Below are 17,676 nucleotides of genomic sequence, written 5' to 3' on the forward strand. Positions count from 1 at the left end.
TGTTTAGGGCTTTAAAGGTCAGCACTAACACTTTGAATTGTGCTTGGAAACCTACTGGGAGCCAGTATAGGTCTTTCAAGACTGGTGTTATGTGGTCTTGGAAGCTGCTCCCAGTCACCAGTCTAGCTGCCACATTCTGGATTAGTTGTAGTTTCCGGGTCACCTTCAGGTATGGTGATCTCACAGGTAAACTGGTCCCCAGTTGACTGTGACTGACAGCAGCTCTTCGGGGTGTGAAACGAAGGTCTGCTACTTGACTATTATGCTGGAGAAACTGAGGACTGAACCTGAGACTATTTGGCGTTCAGAGCTTGTGCCCTACTACAGAGCTATTTGGGAACGGCTGAAGGTGGTTTCCCTGCTTGAGAAAAGACCGTACTACTTGTTAAACACAGTTGCACTTGGCTCTATATAATATGTTCTATGGTCTAAATAAGCACTGTCAGAAAAGCACTGATTTAATTGCTGCTGAGATGACCCCACCACACACACACACACACCAATAAAACCTTTTGCAGGTGTTTCTCACACAGGGTCACCTTTTCCCTTTCTAAGGCAGTTTAGTCAAAGCACGTGCTCCAGAGGTGTATTATTTCTTTAAAATATTTCTGTGCCGTTGTTGTTGTTTTTTTACCCTTTTCCAAAACAGTATCTGAAATGGGTTTACAAAATTCAGCATGAGATCACAATAAAAAAGCACATCAAACCATTTGGCGCAACTGCTTCTGCAATCTCCCTCCATACCCTATGTCCCAGTTAAAAAGATCAGAAAAGAAAATTCCATCATTTCATCCTAAAAGGTGGTTTGGAAACTTCAGAGATCCTGCCTGAAACAGATGGGATTCCATTGCTCAAAGGCTGGTCTTTAAAATCTATCATCATTATTAAAAACGTGGACACGGTTAAACCTTGAATGCTGTGTGCCCAGCTGGATTAATTAATACCCACCAGTCATTGACCTTTCACTGAGAGCGTGGACAATCATTCCCCTCAAGACAGATGATCCTTTCACTCGCCTTCCATAGATGATGCATGGAGGGACCCCCACATGCAAGACCACACACTTTTTCTCTCTCTCTCTCTCTCTCTCTCTCTCTCTCTCTCTCTCTCTCTCTCTCCCCTCTCTCTTTCTATCTCTCAGAGATCAGACTCCCAGGGTGTGACATGTTTTCTTTTGGATCAACCCATAATTCACTGAATATTCATAAAACTGAAAATCAATAATATTTGTGGTGCAGCCAGCAATTCAAATAAAGGAACCCTTCTGTGGATATGCATTGAAAACTTTTGCTGCCTGGATTGAGACCAAATGGCCTTTGTGCCATTATGGGGGTGGGGGCAATATTATGTAGACATATGAGGAAAGGTCTCTTTTGCCAGCACATCTACTCACCCACCCTGAAAATTTTGTTTTGCTAGGCCCCCCAAAAAGAGAAAGAGTACCTGAGTACCCTCTGGCACTCAGCTACAGAGGAAAAGAAGTGGGAGCTGCAACAAAATGTTGCAGTGTTGAGTGCTGCTTTTTAGTGTGTCAGCCAGCCCTGCCTTCTTTCAGGGCAGCCCATGACACTCCATCTTGAACTAAAGCAGTTTTTACAGCTCTTACCATCAGGAAGTTCATCTTAATGTTTAGTCAGAATCTCTTTTCTAGCAATTTGAATCTATTGGTTTAGGTCCTACCATCTGGAGCTGCAGAAAACAAGCTTTATTCATCTTCCATGTGACAGCCCTTAAGATATTTTCCTCTCAGTCTTCTCTTCTCCAGGCTAAACACTCCCAACTCCACCAATCATTCCTCATAAGGCTTGGTTTCCAGGCCCTTGATCATCTTGGCTGCCCTCTTCTGCACACATTCCAGCTTGTTCATATCCTTCTTAAATTGTGGTGCCCAGAACTAAATACAGGGCTCCAGGTGACGAAGGCAGAATAGAACAGTTCCTACTACTCCCTTTGATCTGAACACAATCTTTCTTGGAAACCAGTGCAGGTGAAATTAATCAGGGGTGATATGATTAGCAAAGTTTCTAAATGTTTTTGGGAGTCAGCATTCTCACATGGAGCATGTTGCCATCTGGATGAGACCAGGGCATGGGGGACAGTGGCCAGATCCAGGAAAGCACATAACTGGCAGAAGGAGGCAACCTTCTGAATTCTGGTGTGAAACGTGGTGTAACTAGAAACCTGCAGTACCTAGACACTTTTCTCAGCCAACCATATACAACTTGCACAGTTTGAAAATTATATGTATTTGAGGCCATTCTCAGTATGTAAGAGTACCCCTCATAGAAGATACCAGTCTTCTGCAAACTTGACCCCTTACAGATGCTTTGGACCCACCTCACGGTACACTAATTACACAAATTTCTACAATTTATCACAGATTATATAGAGGGGGACTTGTGTGAGGGAAAATTTAATGATTTAGAGTCTCTGGCAGGAGCTGATCAAACAAACAGGAAAAGCTTTATTAAACAAAAAGAAGTTTATGAAACAAAGTGGGTCAGGAAATGCGTTGTTTCAGGTAGAAGTTAACTTATTCGCTTTAACTAACTATAAGATGTCTCAGGCTTAGGCACAATACTATAGGCCCAACACTTCTTAAACTTCAGTTACTAAAAATCAGTTGTTACGCTTCAGGTGGTAGATGTTCAGGTTTCTAGAATAGGTGATAAAATGCTCAACTCAGTTTCTGTTACTTAGATATTACAGTTGAATACTTTCAACACCATACAGTTTCCTTCACAGCTTAATATTTTGGTTCATAAGCGAGGGGCACTTCTCCTCAGTTACCCACTCTCTTAACCATCCCACACCTGAGGTCTTCTAAATGGTACAACAGACCCAGGGGGTCACTTCACCCCTTGTCACTGGGCTGGGGATCTTCTGCACCTAGAAGAACTCTCCCTTACTGGCAATACTGAGACCCAGGTAGCCTAAATTCCCACAGGATCTATCTCTCCTGGCTTGGACTCAGCCCTCCCAGAACATTCCTGTCTGTATACCCTTCCCAGACCCTCAACACGGTCTCCCTATCCAAGCTGTCCTCTCGCTATGGATAGTCGCCTCAGTGTGGATGTTTAACTTAACTCAGAACCAGTTCTCCATATCTCATTCCCTATCTCCCAACCCGAAATGTAGCCCTGTCTGAAAACCAAACCCTGTCTCTCGTCTTAAATCCAGCCCTATCTAACTCTCTCCCTCAGAAAATGCTCCTTTTACCCCCCCCCCAAATGCTGTTCCTCCCCACTCTGTGGCTAGCTGACCCTGGAGCCAATCAGCAAGAGGCAAAGTTTAAGAGGAACTGCATCACCAGACTCTAGTCTGGCTATGCTGTCCATCACAGACACCATCCAACCGTCTTAGGGACTCCACTCTGTGGCTAGCTGACCCTGGAGCCAATCAGCAAGAGGTTCCAATACTCTGGCAAAGTTTAAGAGGAACTGCATCACCAGACTCTAGTCTGGCTATGCTGTCCATCACAGACACCATCCAACCGTCTTAGGGACTCCACTCTGTGGCTAGCTGACCCTGGAGCCAATCAGCAAGAGGTTCCAATACTCTGGCAAAGTTTAAGAGGAACTGCATCACCAGACTCTAGTCTGGATATGCTGTCCATCACAGACACCATCCAACCGTCTTAGGGACTCCACTCTGGATTTGTGGACACACTCCTAGACTTACCAGCCTCCAGTGGCGTAGCGTGGGGGGTGCAGGGGGGCCGGCCGCACCGGGCGCAACATCTGGGGGTTAGGGGGCGCAAATCCACTGGTTAGGGGGCGCAAATCCACGGGTTAGGGGGAGCAAATTACTTGCCTTGCCCCGGGTGCTGACAACCCACGCTACGCCACTGCCAGCCTCCACAGCTGGAGGCAGCAATGCTTCTGAAGACCAGTTGGTGGAAAGCCTGGGGGGGTGCTCTTGTGGTTGAATCCTGCTTAAGGGTTTCCCACAGGCATCTGTTTGGCCACTGTGAGAAGAGGATGCTAGACTAGATGGGCCATTGACCTAACCCAGCAGTCTCTTCCTATTTCCTTATGTTCATATATTCTTGCCTACGGGTGCTGAGGATTGACCTGGGACCTTCTGTATGCAAAGCAGGTGCTCTGTTCCTCAGCCACAGCCCTGCCAAATTAAAAGCCATTTTATTGGCATTGACATTCAACACATTTTAATCTCTTCTGATGCTGTTGTGCAAAGCTCACCTTCCACGGAGGATCTGAAATTCTTCTGATCCCGCCAGCTGTGCCTCAGCACTCTTCCAAGGTGCTGTTTCAGAACTCAGCATCAGTCCCTGGAATGAAAAGCAAGGTTACATACAAGTAATTGAAGACAAAAATGCAGATCAATTAAAGCTGAGAAAATTCAATGTCTATTAATTTTTAATGTGCGTTGAGTGGATCTGCTGTCATCCCTTGCCTATGGAATTTCAGTTGACGCTACTTGGTGTATTCCTTGATTCTCTGTTTATATAGCATGCAAACGAAGGAGAAGGAGAAAATAAGGTGGTCCTCAGACGCTTTCGAAGGAGCGACTAATTGTACGTTTCCCATCAAACACGCTGCACTCGTCTTCCATCACTGTCCCAAGTCCATCTTTTATTTATAACATGACGAGATTTTTAAGGCTTTTTAAAATTTTGATGACTTCGATGGAGAATGACGACAGGATGGAGCTACAGTTAGAAAATGCCTCCGAAGTCCAAGGAGAGCAAAAAAGAAGATAAGGAAACATGTTTTGGTTTTGTCAGAGACCAGAATATCCATGTTGCTTAATAGAACATTGAATGTATCAGGAAGTCAATTTCACATATTCTCAGAAGCCATGAAATATAGACAAACATGACAGCTAAGGATGAGTTTTTATCATCAGAGTAGCACATCTGTTTCTTCCCCTTCAGTGCAATCCTACTCAGAAGTCCCTTTGAATTCAATGGCTTGCTCCCATGTCATATGATTACAGCCCTTATTTGCATTCTGTGTGGATCTTTGATTGATAGTGGTGAAATCTACAAAAGAACATAAGCAGAGCCCTGCTGGATCTGACCAAAGGCCTATCTAGTCCAGCATGCTGTTCTCGCAGTGGTCAAGCAGATGCCTATGGAAAGCCCAGAAGTTTCCCACAATGTCACTTTTGGAATGGTTCTCTTTTCTAGGAAGGTTCTGTTCCAATGGTGTCTTGCTCGTCACCTTGGAAATCCATGCATAAAAATTGTGTCGCTATCCTGCCCTAATGCACCTGATGACTTGCACTACCTTCAAAGGAAGAGTTGTGTGAAGGATTTCTTTAACCTCTTAATCGTTAAGATTTGCTCCAGAGGAAATTCTCTAAGGACTTCCATATTCAGATGGATGTCAACCAGAAGGAGGGGCTTTTCAGTGGTGGACACTGTGGTTATGAAATACCCCCCTCCCCCCAAAAAAAGAAGAAAGATTCTGAAGGTGGGAACACAAATGTCATTTTAAAATCTGGCTAAGATATATTTATTTTCCAGGACTCATAGTTATTGAACTGTGCTTATGCTGTTTTATTTGATTTCATTTGATTCTTGGCTGTTTTACTAAGCCTGCCATCTCATCTGATTTCTCTGCTGTTTTACACTAGCTTTGATTATATACAATTTTAATGCTTGAGTTGGCTTTTAAAATTTGTAACCCACTTCGAAGACGTTTTAACATTGGAAGATAACACAAATGCTTAGCAAAAAACCATGAACGCACAAAAGTTTTTTTAAAAAAAGTTTTTGCATTAAAGTGGGTTATGCTTTCTTCAGACACTAGATATCACTATTGGTCATGCCCCACTGAATTCAGGAAGCAAAGACTACATTTTGTTATGCTGCGTTCTGACTTTAGGTGTCACTATTAGCTTTTCTAAAAAAGGTAAATGACTGGTCTAGTGCCACACCAATACAGGAGTACTGGAGTGGCTTCTCGTGTTCCATGAAGAGAGCAACCAAAATGAACAAGGAAATGGAACAACTCCCCTATTTGGAAAGGTTATAGCATTTGGGGTTTTTTAGTTTAGAAAAAAAAGGTAGGTAGGAGGAGATATTATGGAAATACATAAAATTATGTGTGATGCAGTGAACATGGATAGGGAAATGTTTTCCTCCTCATAATTCTAAAATATCTTGAATTCTAGAATTCCAGTTCATTCAGCAAAGGTGGATGCTGGAAGGTTCACAACAGTCAATAAAGTCCTTCTGAATTCACTCTCACAAGATGGCCTCTAACTTGGATGGTTTTAAAAGAGGATTAGACAAATTTATGCAGGAAGAGAAAGCTATCAGTGGCTACTACCTATGATGGCCATGTTCTGCCTCCATTGTTAAAGGCGGTATGCTGCTGACTACCAGTTGCTGGAAATCACAAGTGGGGAGATTGCGCTTGTTCTCAGTTCCTGCTTGTGGGTTTCCCATTGGGGCATCTGGGTGGCCACTGAAAGAACAGGATGCTGAACTAGATAAGTCATTGGCCTGATGCAGCAGGCTCTTCTTATGTTCTTATGAATTCCACATGAATTTGGAGCCCAAGCATATCTCCAGAAGAGTGCTGTACAAATGGCCATTTAACACATTCTAAGAACCATCGAAAATGCATTCAGGTGTTCATGTTTTGCTGCTTAATGTGATGGGTTAAGGGGCTGTTCACTATTGATGTCATATTTGAAAGTGGGTGGGGTGGGGGGAACCAGGAGGCGAATCCACTCTGCACAGCTTTAAACTCTTTCCTCAAACCCCTCCTTTCCCTGCCTCTATAACACATCTCTGTATTATCATTAGCTTTTTGAAATCTGCAGAAGCTAGCTATATTTTGATTAACTACCTTTCCTGTTTTATCAACTGCTTTTAGTTCCTTGGCTTCCTTCCAGACTCATTTGGGTGGCCACATGGACCAAGCAATCTTGGCATCAAGGAGCATTTGCCTTTACAAATCCAAATCCTACTATTTTTTTAATTGTCATCTTCCAATCCAGACAATCAGCCTGTCCTACAGTAGACAACACAACACTTCCCATGGTTTTTTGAGGTGCATTGCATTTCCATGGTGAAGTTCTCTGGTAGTTTTCTGATGTGAACGTCAACATTTCTCTCCAGGCCATTTTCCCATTGTATGGATGTGTATGACCAAGGCAATATTCACTGCATCATACCCTGAAAAACGAATTTGATCCAGTCCAAACCACCAAAACCATGGTCTACACCAGCACCAGACATTTTTTAAAGCACTCTTGGACCTATTGTTTTTGACAGGGATGCCCAACTGTCAATCACCTGATGTCAATGTGATTTCTTTTTTTGTGGGACGCTTTGCAAGGGGTTTCCCCAAGATCTGAAAAGCAGCTTCTACTCATAAGACCATTAGATGGGCCACTGGATCAGGCCTATGGCTTATCTAGTCCAGCATCCTGTTCTCACAGTGGCCAACCGCTGCTTTAATAGGAAACCAGTATTCAAGCACAAGAGCTCCTGTGGTTTCCAACAACTGGTATTCAGCAACATTGCTGCCTCCATCTAAGGAGGGCAGAGTAGAACCATCATGGTAGTAGCCATCCACAGACCATGAATTTATATTTTAAAGCCATTCCAAATTGGTGTCTATAACTGCCTCCTATGGGAGGGAATTCCATAGTTTAACTATGTGCCGCATGTAGAAACCTGAATCTTCCAACACTCAGTTTCATTGAATATCCACAAGTTCTACTGTTATGAGAGAAGAAGAACTTTTCTCTGTCCACTCTCTCCATGCCAGGCTTAATTTTATAAACTTCTATGGTGTCACCTCTTACTTGTCTTTTCTACAAACTGAAAAAGTCCCCAAGCTCCTGCCACTATTCCACTCTTAACCCATTTCTTAGTTCACCCACCTAGCAATACTGTTTCAGTAAGAACTGGGCTGAATTTTTCCAGGAAAAGAAATAAGATGCACATAAAGAAAGCCCTCCTGGATCAGGCCAGTGCCCTGCCCCAGTCCAGCCTCTTGTTCTCACAGTGGCCAGCCAGAAGCCTATGATGAAAAGCTGCAAGGAGGACCTTCCTGTGACTTGCAATAACTGGCACTGAGAAGCATTTCTGCCCCTTGTAATGGAGGCAGGCCATAGACATCAAGGCATATAGCTATTGATAGCCTTCTCCTCCATGAATTTGTCTAATCCTCATTTAAAGGCATTTGTGAAACAATCACCTTGCCAACAAAGGTCTGTATAGTTAAAGCTATGGTTTTCCCAGTAGTGATGTATGGAAGTGAGAGCTGGACCATAAAGAAGGCTGGTCACCAAAGAATTGATGCTTTTGAATTATGGTGCTGGAGGAGACTCTTGAGAGTCCCATGGACTGCAAGAAGATCAAACCTATCCATTCTGAAGGAAATCAGCCCTGAGTGCTCCGTGGAAGGACAGATCCTGAAGCTGGGACTCCAATACTTTGGCCACCTCAAGAGAAGAGAAGACTCCCTGGGAAAGACCCTGATGTTGGGAAAGATGGAGGGCACAAGGAGAAGGGGACGACAGAGGACGAGATGGTTGGACAGGGTTCTTGAAGCTACCAGCATGAGTTTGACCAAACTGCGAGAGGCAGTGGAAGACAGGAGTGCTTGGCGCGCTCTGGTCCATGGGGTCACGAAGAGTCGGACTATACGACTAAATGTGAAACAATCCCCCCCAAAAAAACTGTTGGAGAATTCACCAAAGTTGCTACGCGCACACACACCGCCTTGTAAGAATATTGCCCTCTCTCTGCCACCTCCAAATCAAGGAGGCAAATTCAAAGAGACCGTTTTAGTTTGGGGAAATGATCTCCGAAAGCAACCCTAAATATTAGTTAGCTAATCGGGCTATTTGATAGAGTGCTTAAAAGCCGAGGATGTTTGAAGGCCCAACGTAATATAATTTCTGCCAGTGATGTTCAGTTATAGCGGTGTCAACATTCATCAAGCTCGCTCACTCTGGTAACTTCATTATAGCAGCCACTCTGCTCTTTAACCTGTTTTCCCCACTCCTTTGCAAGAGGAAAACCTCCCTGAGTGCCTTAAGCGTATTTGGAGATCTCTTGCATAATGAACATCCCCTTCTGCAGCTGAGGGCACAGGTGTCAGCTCCTTGTCAGCCTCCAGGGCCAAAAACGGGAGTCCCTGAAATGTTGAACGAGACACCCTGCCACTACATTTTCCTGGTAGATGCTAAACTGTAAAACAGATTGTTCAAACCTTACGACACCCCCACCGCACCCCTCTGCATTCATAAGGCTCATTACGGCCTCTAATTGCATTGCCTACTTATTGTTTTCTCCGCTGCGCCATCGCCTTCGCAGCATCATTCCTAATTGATGCCATCCAGGCCGAAGCATTTTTAATAAATAAATAAATGCCCAAGTGCAATTTAGGCCAACATATCCCACGATGAAGGAGCTTTACCCCCCCTCCTTCTTTTTGCCACCACCAGGACAGAAACTCATTACGAAGTTAAATGAACTTGTTCCAAATTTCTGCATCCTCCTTCAGTTTCTCCCATCAATCTTTTTAAAGTGGCTTTTTGGCAGTCAAAGTGGCCATCTCTGTTCTGCAACAAAAGGACTTCCAGCTGAAGCGGTGACCTGACTCTCAGAAACGATGGCGTCTTTGTTAACAGCTGCAGCCACTCTTCCATTTGTTTCATAGACAACTGTACAGCCCTACTTGATGAATGAGGAACTCCTCCCCACTCTGAATTCTCTTATGACCAAGAAGTTTAAGGCTTGTCCCATTGGTCTCCTGTTCCTGAGAAGAAGTACATGGAAGTGCCTGGAAGGCAATCTTCCCATCCCACCAAATGGCAGTCAATTTAGCAAATTCACTCACACAACATTCCCTTGATGTATTGCAACTGGGTGTATTCAAATGACCAGAAAGGAGATTGGACCAGAGGTTGAATGGCCGTCAGTCATGGATTCTTTAGCTGGATTCCTACATTGCAAAAGATTGAACTAGATTACCTTTTGGGTCCATTTCAGCCCTACAATTCCTGCATGTATATTCCTGCATGTTCTGTTATCAGTTATTTATATTGGACAATGTGATGATGTATCCATTCCAAACTTAAACCTGTTTCTCTTTAAGTTTCTCTTAGATTTGTTCCCAATAGAGGCAGCACACTATTCATGATAAAACTGAAAACAACCACTGCTGAGCAAAAATAAATTCCATGGAGAACACTGAACAGTCACTTTAGTCTGAAGCAAATGTTCTGTATTGCTGCTGTGTTATTGACAAAAGTCATATTCCAGCCCACTAATAACATTCAAAGAGCCATGTGGCTATTTTAATGCCACATTTTCAGTTATTACTATAAAAATTAGGTAGAAAATTACAGTGCTAATATTCATTTTGAACAAAATAGTTGAGGGAATTTGCATTATTATGATAGCATGGTGACTTATTCACCAAGGAAAGCTTTGCCTTTCTTCATAAAACTTTCCCATTTTTCAGAGTTTCTTCCCTCAAACTTTCCTCTAAAAGCAACCCATGCAACAAGCTAAAAAAAAAAATCTCCAGTCCATTCAAATAGAGAGTCAACTGCTCTGGATGCTGTGAGATGTCTAGTCCAACTTCTACTCAAAAATCTCAAATGAACGAGACTCCACCTTACAAGTCCATTCCACTGTCAAACAGCTTTTACCCTCAGAAAGTTCTTCCTAATGTACATTCAGAATACAGTGGTGCCCCGCAAGACAAATGCCTCACAAGACGGAAAACTCACTAGACGAAAGAGTTTTCCGTTTTGGAGGTGCTTCGCAAAACAAATTTCCTATGGGCTTGCTTCGCAAGACGACAATGTCTTGCGAGTTCCTGCTAGTTTTTCCCCCTCCCCCCTTTTTCTAAGCCGCTAAGCCACTTATCAGCTGATCCGATAAGCTGATAAGCCGCTAAAAGCCACTAATAGCGCTAATTAGCGCTAATCCGCTAATCCGTCAATGGGCTTGCTTTGCAAGACAAGAAAACCGCTAGACGAAGAGAATCACAGAACGGATTCTTTTCGTCTTGCGAGGCACCACTGTATTCTTTCTTGCCATTTCTTTCTGATGGTTTGGGTCCTTTCCTCCTTAGCAGAAGAAAACAAGCTTGCTACCTCTTCCAGTGACAGCTATTTAGATATTTGGAGATATCGTGTTTCTTATTGTGTTTTGACTGCATATATCAGGGATGTCCAACAGGTCAATCATGATCTACCAGTCAATCTCAGGGTGCCCCTGGCTGATTCTGGTCGATCGTTCAACAACTTCCTCCCCAAGACAACTTTGGTCAATCCAATGTGTAGATCACTTCCAGTTTTTTAATAGTGGGAGTAGACCGCAGCCTCTTGAGAGTTGGACATGCCTGCCATAGATTGCTTTGAAGACCCAACTCTGTAATGAGGAGGGACCTTAGCTCAGTGGTAGAGTTTTGCATGCCAATGACCCCAAGTTCAATCAACAGGAGCATCTCAAGGTAAGGCTGGAAGAGGACCCTTCCTGAAACCCTGGAGAGCTGCTGATGGTCAGTGTAGACAATACTGAGCTAGATGGACCAATAGCCTTACTCAGTGCAAGGCAGCTTCTGTGATTCTAAGCTCATCCACTACCACACAGGTTCCCCTTGGCAGTGATATCTGTGTTGTGGAGCTGCTTCCTAGGAAAAGTGTGTTGAGCCTGCTCTGTTTCAATCTTCAGAAAAATAGTAAAGACTCATTATATTTATCCCAGCAAGCATTTGGGGGATTGTGATGGATTTTTAATTGCTACATTTTTATGTTGTTTATGGTGTCTATGCTGCTTTTAAAAGTTTGCCTTTATTGTTTTGCTTTAGGATGATGGATTTTTAATGGTTTTTATTTATTGTGGGCTCCTGCTTTTATGCGATGTTGCAAGCCACCCCGAGGGTTCTCATGACAGGCAAGGTAGCAGTCTAAAGTGAAATAAAATCAAAACATCTATCCTGAAAAAAACAAAACAAACACTTTTTGTTTCGGAGATCTGAAATGGCGTGGCACACTCTGTGTACTCCTCCCGTGTCTGGGCTCTGAGCATTTACCGGATTGCAGAGCGAAATAAGATTATCACTTTAGCAAGGGGGAAAGTCCCATCGAGTTGCTCCTTTGTTTTCCTTCATAAATGAGTTGCAATAGTTAATGAGCGGGACTAATTAGGACTGCAGCAACCACAGCATGTAACAAAGATTCCTGCCTCACTAGCAGCACTACAGACTGTTGACTGTTGAACCAGTTTGGAGAAGATCCATTATTTTCATTAATGGATCTCATTCTTGTGTGTGTGTGTGTGTGTGTGTGTGTGTGTGTGTGTGTGTGTTTTACTATCAGATTAAAATCACATTTTTTATTGTTTTTCCTAATGCAATCTGGTGTAATAAGTACAGAATGAATGGAATAGTTATTGTTTTAATTATTTTTTTCATTTTGTTCTTTATCTTGCATCTTCCTGCCCTTATTTACTACTTTTATGTCTCCTGATCCTCCTGTAACTTGCTGATTTACCTGTAGGCATTTAAGTGTATGTGTAAGTTTTCCTGCATGCGCAGGCATATTTGGGGGGGGGCACACACACACACACTCAAGGGTGTCCATAAAAACACATCATGCGTTATTGCTTCTGCCAGCATTAGAAAATAAACTTAAAAGGAAAAACATAATAATTATCCTAATTAAAATCGCCTCCGCCACTGCAAAAGGCAAAGTTCTGGGTTCCCTGAGGTAGTGCTTCACTGGAATAGAAACTTAGCCTGTTTACCAATATGCAGGGGTGCCAAGTTGAATAAAATATTGTGGGGGCCCAGGTAAGACCCGCCCGCCTGCACACCATTTGAATAGGAAAGCCAATCAACTTTGTGGGGGCCCAGCCCCCACAAATATTTTATTGTGGGGCCTGAAGCCCCCACAACCCCTAGGAGTTGCCTCTTATGCTAATATGGGTCACACAGTTCTGCATACACTTCTTAATTATTGATTGATCTGTTTTCACCTTGCTGCACTTCACATTGTTCCTGAAATGCATAATAAAGGGTGAAGCCCTAGGGTTCCATTGTGGCCATGGGATATTTCAGGTTTCCATTTCCACAGGTAGAGAGAGAGAGAGAGGACCATTGGACTCCCCTGTAGAAGCCTCCTTATTGCATCTGTAGAAGCCACCTGTCTCCCACCATCAATGCTATGGCAGCAGAAGAGCATATCAGAAGCTGATCAAGGGAGTCTATTCCCCCAACATTCCCTATGCAAGGGAGGTAAATGTACCAGCCATAGAGCCTGTGAATTTATTTTTTGTCTGACTACACCACAACCCCTTTTCCATCCAGGCACCACATTCATCTTTCAAACACACACACACAGCAGGATTGCTCTGGAATTCACACAATTCACGGTTATAAGATGTGATGGTGGTGGTAAATAGCTTAAATGGCTAAGAGTGGTTTAACAACCAATCCCTTTCCCCAGGGAATTCTGGGATTGTAGCTCTGTGAGGGGCAATAGGAGTCTCATAACCACTCTCAGCACTCTGAACAAGCTATAGTTCCCAGAATTTTTTTTTGCCGGGGGGGGGGGGAGCCAGGACTGTTTAAAGTGGCATCAGTAATTATTCCTGCCTCCTTTCAGAAGTTGCCTAAAAATTGTGTTACTCAGGCAGCCCTTCAAAGTGCGAATTTTCTTTTGACCAACAGTATATACGTATGATTTTTTCCTGATATTTTTTCCTGTGGGTTTTGTTTTGCTTTGTTTTTGTAGCTTTTGTATGGGGTACACATTTTGCTGTTTGTGTTTTGTTTGTTTTTTACCAAAGTGCTATTTAGAAATGTTTACAGAAAAAAGTCAGGGTTACGGTCTGGTTGACATGTGCAAGCCAGACATGTTGCCTTTTAGCAATCTCGTTCTGGGGTACTAGATCACCTGCAGAAACCTCAGCACGAATCGAATTTGCAATGATACTGGTAATTTTCCAGATGTTTCCGTCGCTGGTTGCTAAAGCAAAGTCTGGCTCACAGTGAGGTTTCTTTATGCAGCCCTGTAGACAGGGCATGGTAACTGGCTCGAAGAGGGTTCAGTTGTAATTTCCAGTGGAAAACAGCAAGGAACAAAGAAGATCACTTGTAGCCACTGAAGATCAAGTCAGCACATTTAAAAGTTTAAGAGGAGACAATGTCACAAAGACCCAGGCCCTCTGCAAAATCTTTAAGCATTGACTTCAGCAAAGTAACAGCAAGAAATGCTCTCAGAGATACAAAATCTAAGAAAAATAATGCTGGCATCTAATTACCCCAGTGCAGTTTGCTGCTTTTATCTGTAATTGGACTGTATAGTCTTTCATTCTAATTTACTTTACATCTAAACTGTGATAATCAAGACAAGCAGAACAGAATGGCCTGTAACTGACTATACCACTGACACCCGTTAATGCCTAATTATAACAACTAAATTAAAGATGTGACTGTAAAGAGGTTGAGTACCAGTCTGAAGCATTTAATTTGGTGGAAAGAAGTAGAGATTTTAAATCCTATGTACGAAAATCAATATTATGGCTCATTATATTGGTATTGCTAAACAGATTAATGAAATTAAGTATTTTGCTTTTTTTAAAAAAAAATGTTTTATTGCGATGTAAAGATTGTTGCTACTGTTGTTTTAACAAAAGGCCTAGATAAAGAAGAAAACCCACATCCTGAACCAATTTACACAGCAATCTAATTAAGATAGTGTTCAGAAGACTCTCTTGTGATACCCACATGTCATTTCAGGATACGGGTTATAAGTGTCATTCATAGGATTGTTATCTTGCAGAGGCTTTCACTTAAGAGGGCTCATTTCCAGGGCTTTGAAAATCATATGTAATGTTGTATAGAGGGCAAGGATTGTATCTGTAGGATAGATTGTTGTGTCACCCAGAGCCACAGAGGCATCCAGGTTGAGGTTAATGTAAGGGAAACACCCAACCAAGTGAATCAGAAGATGAACAGGGACTAAGAGGGAACGTAAACTGGTGGTGAAGGAAGAATTTAAGCTAGAAAACCGAACAATTGTCAGAACAAGGACAGAAATGTTGGCCTATAATGAACCACAGGACTCCTATTCCTAGGGCAGATGAAAATAGGAAACATCTTGCACAAAGTCATCCACTTCAATCAGGGATGGGGAACCTTTAGCTCTCGGGATGTTCTGGAGGTATTGTGGGATCGATTTCAGCTTATTCAGTCAGCTGATATGGGCAAAGTGCTAGCCAACCACATGCCCTCTTGATTCTTGTCCCTCTTGTCTTATTAAATCTAGCAGGGTGGGTAGAGTTGGCTGGTTGGCTGGCTCCAGGATGTGGTTGATGCTCCGCCGCATGACTGGGTGGTCCCTATTGCATTGAAAGAGATGATTGTGTGACCCACATTAAAATGCAAAACACCCCAAGCAAAACACCCCAAACTGATGTGGAAATATGGAGAGCTAAATTTAAGACTGGAAAAATGAGAAACTGAGAGGTCAGAATTGACCCATCCCAAATTTTAAGTGCAGTCAAGGATGCTGCCTCATCTCCAGAAGTTGAAATAAGAGTCAGTTGCCAGTCGAGCCAGATTTTTCACATGGAATGTAAAGCACCATTTCACCCTTTCCCTCAGGGAGCAAAATGTCTCAAGACAGTCTTGCAAAAGCACTTGAAGAGGGTGTAGAGTCAGGTCTGGAGAGAGACCTGAAGACAGAGATGCCTGGAAAACCCCATTCAGCAACCAGGCCATCCCTTGTACAAAGGAGAGAGAAAAAGAGAAAAAGTGAAATAGCCATGAACTAGAAAAAGCACAGCTGAGACAATTCAACTGCAAATTAAATGCATGCAAAACTCACAATGACCCTTTGCAGCAACAGTGAACGGTGATGACATAATCTTATTAAAGTTGACGACTAGTTTTTAATGAGTAATTAACTGGAATTTAAACTTTTCTGGAAGAATGCAAACAAACAAAAACAGTAAAGGGGGGGGGAATACCAGCAAACCATGTCGATTTGTAATATGGCGCCATATAAAATCAGATAGATGCAATCAAAGTCAAGCAAGAACAAGAAGAAGAGGGGTCAGGTTGGAAGGGGGCAAGGGGGCATGGAGGCTGGTGCAGTACAGGCACAGCAAGAATTTGGGACTGACTCCACCACTGCCCCCCACTGCACTGACCTTCCTCCCACCACGTCTTCTCCCCACCCCGTGCTTCTCAGTTACTAGCAGCAACCTCCATGTTGGGAATGCAGGCATGCAATGTGCCCTGCTAATCGCTACTGGGGAATCAGTCCGTTCCTGATGTTCACTTCTTTGCCTGAGCCGAGTAGCAGCTGAGGAACTGGGGACCTTGTTAAGGGAGGTATCGAAGGTCCTCCATTGCTATGCAGGGCACAGTCCTGATGATGTCAATCTCTTGAGGTATGGTCATGAGTGCAGCAGCATCCCGTTCCTTGGCCCCTCACATTTTGGTCTTCCTCCCGTCATTCTAACAAATGTTTCAAGACAAGTTATGACATTTGGAGGACTAGCACATTTCCCTGCTTAACTGCAATTTCTTATGAGCCGATGCCCTTAGACACATTTATTTCCTTTTGTCCAAAAATACAGCAAATAAGACAAAGCCAAAAGCTGGATAATAATCTTTCCCCACCCCACCCCAGGGATTGCTTGTTCCCTACAGAAAATGCAGGGAGTTTTATTTTTACAATATGAGCAGGGAACATTCTCTGAATGACAACTGTGTCAAAATGAGTGGCCAAAAAAGTTTGCAAGGATGCCAAAGTCATAAAGGAAAATAAGTTCAGAAGAAGAAAAACCCAGCTTCGCTGCCTTCTAAAGCAGAAACAAGGGACCTGGAAGCCTCCAGAAGTTGTTGGACTCCAATTCCCATCAGCCTCAACCAGTATGGCCAATGGCCAGGGATCATCGGAGTTGCAATCCCTCTGCTTGCAAATCATCTGTCTAACCCCTCCCCAGGGAGACGATTTCTGGGATATAAGGAAGGGATTGGATGGGGTGGATTGGAGCTTAGCTACCAAGACTTCACATCTGGATAATTTGATATCAGATCAGACTTGAAATATGTCTTATGGATTTGCCTACAAGCTGATTACTGTACTCTGGATGATTGGCACACAAATCTGAAACCCAGGTGGTGCCATAAAGTGAGCAAAAAGGCCCCTTTCACATTTTCAAATGAATGCATATAGCTGGAAACAGAATCAGAGCAACAGATTATGTCCTCAAGTTGTCTGTGTCCCTTTGAAAGTGGGAAGAAAGACTCCACAGACAACTGCATGTCTGAAGGGCTCTCTCTCCTGCTTTTCCATAGTTCCCAGTCACACCAGAATATGAACTTCCTCAGTTCCAAAATACTCACCCAGCCAGTTTCAGTCAGGCCCCAAGCCATTCAGCTATGGGGCTAGCAAAGGAAAAGGAAGAGCAAAGAAACGCAAGCAGAAGAAGCAGAATTCCCCACAGCAGCAATTCAAGTTGGAAGAAGAAAGTTGATGGAAGAAGTATCAGGAATGACAGCCAGTTGGGCAGATCCACAGTATACATTTAAAGCACATGACTTAGAATAATAGAATTGCAGAATTGGAAAGGATCCCCAGTGATCATCTGGTCCAAACCCCTGCAATGCAGGAATCGCAGCACAAGATGGCCATCCGACCTCTGTTTAAAAA

General features: G+C 43.2%; 1 long non-coding RNA gene across 1 annotated transcript in view; it reads right to left on the minus strand.

Annotated features, from left to right (window-relative positions):
* Window positions 1-2,441: 2,441 nt before the first annotated feature.
* Window positions 2,442-17,676, minus strand: part of LOC309537876 — a 32,499-nt gene continuing 17,264 nt past the window's right edge. Inside the window, exons 4-6 of the long non-coding RNA XR_014222025.1 lie at window positions 9,834-9,938; window positions 4,203-4,291; window positions 2,442-2,656 (exon numbers count right to left, since the gene is read on the minus strand). This is a non-coding gene — a long non-coding RNA (uncharacterized lncRNA). The remainder of the gene's footprint in view (window positions 2,657-4,202; window positions 4,292-9,833; window positions 9,939-17,676) is intronic.

This window comes from Podarcis vaucheri (assembly GCF_965113315.1).
Source record: "Podarcis vaucheri genome assembly, chromosome: 7".
Lineage (NCBI taxonomy): Eukaryota > Metazoa > Chordata > Lepidosauria > Squamata > Lacertidae > Podarcis > Podarcis vaucheri.